At 41.0% G+C, this 11,686-nt stretch overlaps 1 protein-coding gene and 1 long non-coding RNA gene across 2 annotated transcripts in view; one reads left to right on the top strand and one right to left on the bottom strand.

The window, feature by feature from the left end:
- LOC135248991 (uncharacterized) overlaps positions 1–11,686 on the bottom strand; it is a 127,872-nt gene that overhangs the window by 73,171 nt on the left and 43,015 nt on the right. The gene's annotated exons all lie outside the window — the stretch shown is intronic.
- LOC135248998 (uncharacterized) overlaps positions 6,852–11,686 on the top strand; it is a 61,276-nt gene continuing 56,441 nt past the window's right edge. The window contains exon 1 of the long non-coding RNA XR_010328536.1: positions 6,852–6,928. This is a non-coding gene — a long non-coding RNA (uncharacterized LOC135248998). The remainder of the gene's footprint in view (positions 6,929–11,686) is intronic.

Below are 11,686 nucleotides of genomic sequence, written 5' to 3'. Positions count from 1 at the left end.
GCAGTGTATCTCAACTTGTAAATCAAGGTTGCTCTTTGAACTCGAAAAACTTCAATACCCTTTATCATGGGGCATTTCATAACAGATTTCAAGTACATGTATTGTGATAACACAGTGTCGTTCAAAGCAAATCCCGAGTTCTCCCACGTCACTCCTCTGCTGAGGTTACTGCACTGGCTATCGGTTGCTGCCAGGATCAGGTTCAAAGTCCTGACCCTCGCCTACACTACAGCCAGCAGGACTGCCCCTGTCTACTAAAGTAGGCAGTATACTTCGTACGAAGCAGATATTTTGAGCAAAACGACGCAATCAGAACAACTGACAAACAAAAAGACGCGGTGTTGTGTGTTCGTACGGTGCAGTGTGCGACGGCCTCCAGGGAGAACTTTTCGATAAGTTCTTTCTTGTTCTCCGACCTCCCCCTCTCAGCTATTGGTCCAAATATCACATAGTTTGTTACGTCACGGTTGAGTTCAGAAGGCTGAATTCACATGCTAATTTACGGAGTCAACGCCAGTCTCTCTTCTGTAGAGATGGGAATTCTGTGACTTCCCGCATGTTTGATGAATGGTGCTACTCGTTTCAACAAGTCATCAAAACGTCTAGCGCACATTAGGAAATAAGAGATAGTGGACCTTACAGGACATGATTAAATTCTGCACGCTTGCTCGACAACTCCGCTCTGCAGCAGCAGGGCGCCTTGCACCCCCTCCCATTCGAGTAAAGGGTTCTCGCTCACCCCTATCACGGAGCTTCTCCACCCTTGCTCCCTAGAGGTGGAACAAACTCCCTGTCCCTCTTCGAACCTCTGTCTTACTACCCGTCTTCCGGCGTGGTCTGAAGACAAATCTCTTCCAGGTAAAATTCTAGGTAAAATATTCACTTTAATCGCCTCTGGCCATAGCCCAGAATGATAGAGGCAAAACTGGGCCATCTCTTGATATCACCCATATAAAAAATAAAGAGAGCAGTGCCAAGGTGAATTAAGAAGCAATGGTGATTAAGAGTGATAGCTTCACTCTTACCGCAATTACCTTGTACCCAGAAAATTGTCAAAATACTATTATAATGTTCAACGGGTGAAATATTGAGCTAGCTGGTATTGACAATGCTAATAACATATCATCAGCATAAAGACTGGCTATGAAATCATGTCCACATCGTACTCGCAGTATACCGAGACACTTCTAAAACGAATTATAGGCCTACTGTAAGGTTACAGTGAATACATGTACATTTAAATAAACAGTAATTAAGATATGCGTTATATATAATTTATACATTAAACCCCATGAAGCCATCATTACGCCCGGCTTATTATTAGCCTAGTAAGGAGCACTAAGGGTGTTGTCTTCACGTAGAAGTGCCTCGTTGTAACCAGAGACTTATCGTCCGTTAATTAAAACGACTCGATATACAAGTGGTAATATCTTAAAAACCAACTCATTTCCTAAATAAAGCAGGTCAGGTGACTTGAATTTGTGGTGTGCAGGTTATGCAATTTCCGTGTCCTTCCACTTTTTTCATTGGGTCCTCTACGCGGAGATCACGTGCTTCCGGTTCTCTCCGTGGAGATTCTCCTGGTGGAGATTCCCTAGTTTGCTGCAGGCAGGTTCTTTTGACTTGAAATCTTGACTTTTTACAGTCTCTGGTAGAAACGTGGCGTTTGCTGATAAGAAGGTTTTGTACGGTAACCAAGTGAAGAAATATAGTTACTAGAAATGGCACAGTGGTGAACTGGTGTAACTGTTTAATAAAAGGAATACATTTGCCGTGATGAAATGCATATGGGTGGCCGTGAGTGAGTTTTGGTAAAGCAAATATAAGCGTAAGACAACGTTAGTGTAAATGAGGAAATTATCTGCCTGAGGGCGAGGCGGGATTCAATTCTTCAACCGGAGGTTTACTAGTCTTTGACTTTGTTAGTGCAGCACCATGACATAGCTATGCAATGCGTGAAATATCATTAGCAAACCTGTCCGTGGTTTTAAAGAACACAGGCCAGTAAGCACAGAAGAGCTCCCGTTGAATCCATATGGCTTTGCAGTATTGTAGCCGGTTAATAACTGAACGTGCAGACGGTAAAATGCAGTGTATACATTTGGTGAACGGTGGGTAGATATGGTTCAAAAGCAATAATTGAGAAGTAGTAGACAATTATTAGTGAGGGTAAAAGCCGGTTACGGAAATATGTCCCTAGCTGGACTTGAACCTAGACCCCTATGTTCCCAAGACTGTAACCTTGCCCACTAGGCCACAGGAGACTAACTGTTCAAACTGGAAATGTTTCAGAATAAAAAGGTATGGATATTTTGCCCTGTGTATGCGAGTTTTTGATTGGGTCGTGTAGGTGAAGATTTGGCTGGTGTCGGTAAAGTGCCCAATGGGGAGACATGTTGTTAGTGGGATAGGCGGCAGGAAAAATAAGAAGAAGAACAAGAACAAGAACAAGAACAAGAACAAGAAGGAGAAAACGCAAAATCCCCTTAGTTTGGGGCTTTATTGTGTGGACATGTGAAGTTTATTAATTCTGTCTGTTGAAATGGGGTGAGAATGTACAGAATTTCATGGTTTTTAAGGGCTGAGTGTACCTGCCATCCCAATAAAATAATAAGCTGGTTTGCATTCCAGCACTATAATCGGCGCATTCTGTATGAACTCAGGGAGTGATGTCAGAGCTGAATGGCCTAGCATATTGGGGTCAGCCTTCTGTGGTTAGCAATGCCTATCCCATTGGTTTGGAAAAGAGATGGTTAAAGCAGTTACTGTACCTCAGTTCTGTTTTCATGTTTTTTTACTTGCCACTTACCATTTTTCAGTGTTCTTTGTTTTGTTTTTTTTTGTTTTTTTTTGTGTGTGTATGTATGTTTCCTAGCACCTACCATCGGCATCGAAAACAAACAATGTCAGGATGTCATGCAGGGCTTTTATATACATAATTGACATTTCACATAAACAGATTCTAAAATTATAACATTGATATCATGGAAAATAAAGTGGGATCTCAAATCAATTTTTAAATGGTATAACAAGAAATGCATGTAAATGAGGTAGAAGCATTAAAGCTATGTATGTGTTGAACAGGTATTTTCACCTCCGGGAAGTGGTGCAGCCAGAGGGGTTAGCATCTTAATTGCCAAAAGTGAAAATCTCAGTATTAATTGTTGAGAACAATGGTCTGGTTTATTAGATGTACTATTGATAATGTGTACGGACCTCACTCTGGGAAAGCTGCATTAATATTATTTCTCACTTTACTTTTATCACAATTTTCTGGAAACCCCATTGTGTTGGTAGCATGGTAGATAGATAGATAGATAGATAGATAGATAGATTGATACTTTTTTTAATCCCGAGGGACATTCAGCTGTCCGTTTGCTCACGTAACAGAGCAGAGTGCAACAATGCACCAGGAAGTAAGAAATGAATGGTGTCGATGGCCGTACAGAGAGCCCGTTCTCGTTGCCCACTTCCAGCAGATGGCGCTCTCTCTGCTGATTTTAAAGAGCTCTAGAATACAATGGCCCTAAACAATATGACGTGTAGTTAATCCCCGTAATTGTGGTTTATTCGTTGTTCTGAGTACATAATTCATATTCGGATTATTTTCTTATATAGTTTATATACAATTCCTTAAATCGAAATGTGTAAAACTCTCAGATTTATTATTATACAGTGCAGTCCGTAATTATTTGGACAGTGACACACTTTTTGTTATTTTGGCTGTGTACTTCAGAACACTGGATTTGAATTGAAATCAAGAGGTAAAAGTGCAGATGGTCAGCTTTGAGGGTATTTACATATCCTATGATCCATTTAGAAATTACAGCCCTTTTCATACATAGTCCTGCCATTTTAGGAGACCAAATGTAATTGGACAATTTAACACAATCTTAAATGAAGTCATCAAATTTTGTAATTTTCATTTGATCAGTGTCCCACAGACATCACAAGACTTCCTGGTGATGCTCTGCTAGTCCTGGACTGCAGCGATTTTCAGTTTCTGTTCATTTTGGGGATATTTTTGCGTTGGGAAATTCACTCGGCCAGTAAAGAACATTCCACTTTTTGGTCCCTTGGGTGTGTTTGGGGTCATTACCCTGTCGAATGAGTTTTGAAGCATTTCCTTCTCAGCAGATGTTGGTTATTTAGTCCACTTGTTTATCCCACAGTGGGGAAATTCCTTTGGCTCCAACACACAATATATGAAGGACTTAAAAACATCAACAGACAGTAAACAATGGGCAGACGTATTTGGCTCCAACATGCAACATAAAAGTCTTTTTAAAAAAAACGTTGACAGTAAATACACAAAGTTGAACCAATGAGTGATCAATTTGCTACTACTTTCCAATTTGCTACTACTTGTTTACGAGATTATAATCTTCTGAAGAGCTCATTGAGCTTCATCCCCACTGGGATGGTGGAGCATGCGTAATGTTTTGTCCTTATTCTGTGCAGAAGCCGCCCCCCTATGCGTCCTCAGATGACCACCCAGTGGGTGGCTTGAGCCAAAAATGATGTGTGTGACCTTGTTTTCCATGAGCTCCTCTACTGCAATCTGTCCCAGCCCTATGGCTGGACTAGCCTGTCTCACTGCTTTTTTCCTATTTGCTCTGGTTTTGTGTTCTCGTATTTCCAAGTATACATAAGAGACAAAAATATAAGATGCATTGGAGAACCGTTAAAGTTTTGTCCACATTAAAATAGCTCTGTCTCCTTAAAAAAACTTGGTGCTGTTGAAGTTTGCTGTATTTTGACTGAGCAAAGCAGGTCATTGATCTCCACCCCAAGCCATTGCATTAGCTTTTTGGGCAGTGCAATACTCATGAACTGGAAAGGGTGCAAACTGGGCTGTTTTAGCTCAGATAACTGGTTTACGCCTGTCATGGACTTATTACTGGGGAAAGTGGCCCTCGGCACTCAGAGATTACGATACAGGACAGGATGGCCCGGGATGTTACATTACATTACATTACAGGCATTTGGCAGACGCTCTTATCCAGAGCGATGTACAACAAAGTGTATAACCATAACCAGGAACAAGTATGACGAAACCCCTAGAGAGAAGTACCGGTCCAAGTGCAGGGAACAACCGCATAGTTCAACCTGGACCCTGAAGGTTAAACTGATTAACACTAACAACGAGAACGGCAACAACGCAGTCTATGGAAAAAATACAAGCAGTAGTTAAGACAGTTAATGCACCTAAGTCACCTACGAAACAGCTGCCTAGTTACAACCCTAAGCTTACAGTCATTTACAGGGGGGAAGGGAGGGAGGGGGAGAGGTGCAGCCTGAAGAGGTGAGGCTTCAGTCGTCGTTTGAAATGGGTCAGTGTCTCAGCTGTTCTGACCTCCACAGGGAGGTCATTCCACCATCGTGGGGCCAGAACAGAGAGGAGACGTGTTCTGGAAGTGCAGGTGCGAAGAGGGAGAGGTGCTAGGCGTCCTGAGGTAGCAGAACGGAGGGATCTGGCTGGCATGTAGGGTTTGAATATCTTGTGGAGGTATGTTCATTAGATCATTTCTTCATGCAATAGCCCGATATCGTGAGATGTTTTGTGTGTTTGTTTTGTTCGGCCAAATGTTCGTGTTTACTGTTGCTCATGGTTGCTTGTGCCTTCATATTTTTCTCCAAATAAAAAATTGTGGAGTGGAAAAAAGAAAAGGGATGATCTCACGAAGCACTGAAAACACTAGACATTTAACTTTCCGGGAAATGAATGACCTTTTAACGTTGAGTAATTTTATTAAATTAAGCACACAATGCAGCAGTTCACACAGAAATATTTGTTCATAATTGCGAAGGCCGAAAAATCTGCAAGGCACTGCAGCTGAAACAGTGTGTTATTGTACAGATTCCAATGTTTGCCTTTTTCAGTCACATTAATTGACCTGGATGCCTTTATTTCATGCATAGATGTGTAAGAAAAAAATTTGTCACATTTTTGTAATTTTTTCCAGGAACTAAAATGGCTGCTGAAAGAAATTCTTTTGTGCAGCTTGCCAGATTAAGAAATACCAACAGTGTGTACTGTACTGCAGGAATACCCACAGTGGGCATCCATTTATCAGAGTAATAACTGCCTCTGTTCGTCTGCTAAACTGTATTGTGAAGACCTGCTTTTTCAATGAAAAGGCAGTTCCACTGTCTGTTATAATAAAGCCATTTTACATATTAAGTCATGATATTTGACCTTCATTTCCCTCTGGATAAACCTGGATGCCCTGTCTGTATATAATATGCTACTGAAACAAATAAGAATACAAATAAATAAAAAATATTTTTTAACAGAAAGTTAACAAAAACAAAAACAAACTTGCATTGTAATCAAAGGTGCTATCACAAAACAAATCTTCATTATAATTTTAAAGAATCCATCACAAAGTAATTCTAATTATAATGCAGTTTTATTTTTGGACTAAAGTATAGAAGCAATATATTAGAAGCACCACAAAGAAAGAAAGTACAAGTTTTAAACAAAGAGAAATACACCGTGGAAAAGTTTGAATCCACACAATTTCAGTTTTATACAGTTTATCAATACAAATATGAAACAAGTAGATGTAAATTTGAGCAAAAATGACCCATCGCCCAAAATCTGCAGCATGTTAATTAGTGTACGTATGAACAAACCAGTGAAAAGAAAGTAGTGTTAACAATCCCACCATTCAAGCCAAAAAATACACCATAATTATAACAATCACAACACTCAGAATTCAGCAGTGATTAACACATTTAATAAAAAAAATCAGCTACTTCTATTTACTGTTTTGTTTTCAAAAGTAGATTGGAACATGATATAAAAAGGAGGGGGGGAAGTAGGTAAAACATATGCTGGAAAAACAGAAGAACAGAAGCTGCATTTTCATTCTTTTGGTTAACTGTTATAACATCCAACAATTCTTCACTGAAATCAGTAAGGGTACCTAGGAGATCAAAGGATCCCCCATGTGAAACCATCTTGCTACATTTTTAGTTCACAGACTTCTTTAAGGAATAGCGATAATGTTTCTACATGTACAGTACAACACATCTCTGTACAGACTCACGTCCAAAAATATCTTCAGTGAGAACGCAAGGAGTGCAACAATGGGGCCCAAATGAACTTCATCTAAATTGCACAATGCAGTAAAGATCAGACCAACCCTTGTAATGACAATGCGAATGCAGAGGAAACGCCTGTACAATCACCAGGTTGAATTATTATAATGCTTTGTTGTTGGTGTCCTGGACTCTTAAGAACGTAGTGTTAATTTAGCGACAAAGTTCACGTTGGGATCCACTGTATAGTTCCAAGTTTAACTGACACTGTTCTTTCACAGATGCTGCGCAGAGCATTTTCTGCACCGCAGTTGCTGTTCTGCCCCCTTTAAACTAGGGTTGAATTACTTCCTCCTCACTACCTATAAATCACTTATGAGCACTTTCAAATCTTGGAAATCCTGTTTCTGCGGTCTGCAGACACAGAGACCTCACAGCAAAGCAATCCGAGGCATAGGTTTAGGCTGCTCTGCACCATGTCTTTGTAACCGAAATCCAAAACATCAGTTGATCAGACTTCAAATCAGTCATTAAGGCCGTGTCCGAAACAGCCTCCTAACAAGAGGTGTGCTCAGAATATGTACTGGTGACTAAACATAAAATATTTATAAAAATATTCCTCACACTGTTTTTCAATCGTACTGCAGAAGTGTCATGAGTAGTGCAAAGTAGCCCTTGCAGTAAAAAGGCTTGCTCTCTGATTGATGGGACCCAAAGATAGCTCAGCTTCCTCTATGAGGCATCCTAAAAAAAAGTATAGCTTATTTCCTTAAAAGTACGTATATTCAGCCGAACCCCCAAATAAATATCAAGATTTTAAGTGCATTTTTTGAAAAATATATATTTAATTTTCCTATAGTGTGCTTAGTAGTAGGCAAGTAAGCAGTTTTGGACACGGCCTAGGCCTTGCCTGTTCCTATGCTGATTCTTATTTTAATGTCTCTTTAATGCACAGCACAATGAGCACTATATACAAGCTTATTGTATTATATTGTTCTGTATCTTTTGACATTTTGTAAAATAGTTTGTGGTCACGTTCCACAATTTGACTTAACTGTGTTGCCCTGTTATTTTTTTCCCCTCATTTTGTTTGTGTCATTTTACTTGTGTGATACTTCGTTTTGAGGATTACATTTTCTCACATCACTAATTCGCATGCAGTGTCTCCACAAACTTCAGTTTGAGGTTCCATATCAGGAAATGAAGACGTGATGCTCTTTTTGGGGGGAAAAGGGAAGCTGTCTGTTTTTAGTCTGGTGGAACTGTAAAGAGCAACCGAAAGTAAATTCATCACAGTGGATTACCAAAGCATTCTCGATTGCACTGCCATGACAAACTACCAATCAGAAATAAACCTGGAGCAAAGTCATTAGTTTCTCTCTGAGTTCAGACACACAGAAAGGAAAAGTGAAATTCCTCCATTTCCCCAGAATCTGCAGCGATTTGTTACTATAAGGATTAGACACAGTCCTGAAGGGGCAATAATCCAACTTCATTTGTTTAAAGGTTCAGGCACAGATTCCGTCGTATTGTTCAAACCTGTTGAACAAGAAGAGATTGTTATCCACTGCATTGCCTGGAAACCTTTTGAGAAAAAAAAAGGTTTTAAAAAAAAAAAAAAAAACCCAAGCAAACAAATCTAAGCAACGTTAAAAATGTGAGACATTGCCATTACTGACTAGGGCACTGACGCAACAGGAAATAATTACCTTCTTCCATCGTGTCTGGACTCCTTGCATACATCGCCCCTAAAGGCAGAAGAGAGAAGGTTAAACGTACAGTACACACACTGCCTGCATTGGTCGATGGACCAGTTACTCTACTATGTAGCCCATTTCCCCACAACAAAAGGCCTGTCTTCTCATGTTTCTCACAAGAGTTGCAGGATACCGAAAGTTGGAGAAGATTTCCAAGTTCCCAGGTGACGTAAAGTGGAAAACGTTATAATGGAAAATAAAGGACAGATGACAGTGAACTGAAGCCAAATGGAAGCCAAACATCCCACACTATTCCCATCCTGCTTATAAAATATATATTTTTTAAAATTACCTATTATGAGATCTATTAAAATCTACCAAGTGCTCTACAGTAGCTCAGGGCTCTGTGTTACTGATGCGAAGGGATTCATCAGGCAGTTCTGATGCAAATGCCTCGTAAGCAATTCTGATTTTCTGGCAGCCAGATCACTGGTTCTCTCCCCACTTAATGTGGCAGTTTGATTGTGGAGTCATACACCACAGCCCCTAATGCTGCACTGTCCCCTGTATGCACCGGTAAAAGATGAAAACACCGCCCTATGGCTGACACATAAAATATGGTGCCACTATTTTGAAAAGGCAACTTCAATTAGACATTCAAAGGCAAATCAGTTTCTATGAGGGCCATACAGCCAACAGAAAAAGATTCCACGAAAGTTCCGCAAAAGTGATGCAGTCAAAAGAAATGTAAGAAAGAAGTCCCTCCATTCCAGCAGATTTCCAATGGTTTTACAGAATGGATCAATTTTACTGTATTCCAGTAAATTGCTTATCCACTATGTAGCAGGGCTGCCCAATCCTGTTCCTGGAGATCAACTGTCCTGTAGGTTTTCATTTCAATCCCAATTTTACAAATTAGCAGCTCAAAGAAATCTCTAGCTGATGATGTTTTGCTTGGGTTGAAAACATACAGGATAGTAGATCTCCAGGAGGAGGATTGGGCAGTCCTTGTCTTTAAATGTATTTGTACTTTACACAATTGTACAATTTTGATACATTCATGTCCATCACTGTGACGACGATGTTTCTGACTAAAGCCAGATTAAAGTTCAAGAGAGTCTGAGAAACCATTGGAGTACGACCAATAGCTACCGTAAAAACAAAATCATACCCAATATGGGGTGAGTTGATGGCCTTCGGGCCTCTGTAATGAAATGATTTCATAATTATTAGACCCTCACATTATCCAGGTATCTATACAGTACTGCGCCCATGTGTAAACAGTACTCACATGTGATTACTCCTAATGACTGTTGAAAATACTGGCAGTTTAATAATTCTTCACCGACCTCTTTTTGCTTGGCAAGTGACACTCTTAAGGCTCATTTCCATTTCACACCAACTGTGGATCAGAGGAGGGCGCGTGTGCATTTGTGCAACCACTTGACTGCGCTGCATTGTGCAGCATTCCAATCTGAACAAATCACAAAATTTCCCTAACCTCTGAGCCAAACAGGAAGTGTGTCAGGAAAAAGGGGGGGGAGCTGAAGACTTTCCTTTGCCGCTTGGCTGAAGCAGCCCGTGCAGATTCCTGCTGAACGCCATTTCCGTACTCACGCTGAGTGCGCCGTCTGCGCAACAGAACCAAAATCAGCAGGCCGCACAGCAGAAATCCAACGATGACGAAGACTGCCACAATGGCCGTGCTGCCCTTGTCTCCTGTCGCCTTCTCCGGGGCTGTGGAGATACGACAACACAAACCCACCCATCAACTTGGGCCCGCACAGAGCCAGGAACAAGCAGCCTGAGAATGGGGCACTTCTGTTGCCTATCCAAAATGAGAACTGAACAGGTCTGTATCGCCTTACGTTACAATCAACGTATCCACTGCAACTGACAGAAGTGGAGAACAGGAGCGTTAGTCGCAGGAATCAAAAAGCCCAATATTATAAATTAAGGCACGGAAGGCCCATTTATAAGCAGTAGGTGTAAAGTTAACCCTACAAACCGACACTTAGCATTGCAAACATAAATACAACGAAACAGCGAACCAATCTTTTACATAGCCATTACATCAGTACCCCAGAAGGTAACTGAAAAAGAACGAGGACAGCCAAGAGCGTCAGGGGAGCCACAGTTTGTCTGAAGTGGTGTGCCAGGTGAGCAGTTGAATACGCTGATTACAAATGGGACAGATTTATAATATGTATGGGAATGATCTGTCCCTGCACGGTCAGAAAATCATTTTGTTCACCTGAGATTTTACTGCATTTACTAAGATCAGCATATGAAAAGCATTTGCAGCAGTGTCAGGCAGGTCGCTGGTTTGATGGAATTCGATAAGGATGTTGATGATAAAATTAATCAGAATGAAGAGTTCCCTTTGCAGTGTACCTAGATGAAGTGGGGGGGAACAATTAACTTCAAGGCAGTTGGGAGACTGGATCACAGAAAGTGAAACCGATGGAGGAGAAATCATTCTTACCTTTTACCTGGACTGAACGGTAAAGTTCCGCCTTTCCTTCTTCCACACCATTGTTGTTTAACACTAAGCACCGATACGGAGGAGCGCTGGAGGACGCCTTAAGCGTGACCTTGCTGGATAAGTTTGTGCGTTTGTCCGTGGTCTCCACCACGGTCATTTCTGCACTGCGGGTCCAGTTGGTGTCATGCTGGTCGTACCAGTGGATCATGCCAACCGGGTAACCCCCAGAGGCATTGCAGAATAATGTGACTTCCATTCCCTCCTGAAGGTCCTTCTCTGGAACTGAGTAGCAGTTGGTTCGGCAGTAAGTGGCTAGTAGTGAAAGAAACGGATCATTACATTTGACATTGCAACACTAAACTGTGTACATACCGGTCCCACCCTGTTAAGTCATGCAGCGGGTATCAGAAACGGTTAATTATTTAACTAGTACAAAGCTTTTAAACGGCCATGTAAT

This window comes from Anguilla rostrata, chromosome 2 (assembly GCF_018555375.3).
Source record: "Anguilla rostrata isolate EN2019 chromosome 2, ASM1855537v3, whole genome shotgun sequence".
Classification (NCBI taxonomy): domain Eukaryota; kingdom Metazoa; phylum Chordata; class Actinopteri; order Anguilliformes; family Anguillidae; genus Anguilla; species Anguilla rostrata.
Note: the sequence above shows the minus strand (reverse complement) of the source record. Positions and strands in the feature narration are given on the sequence as shown.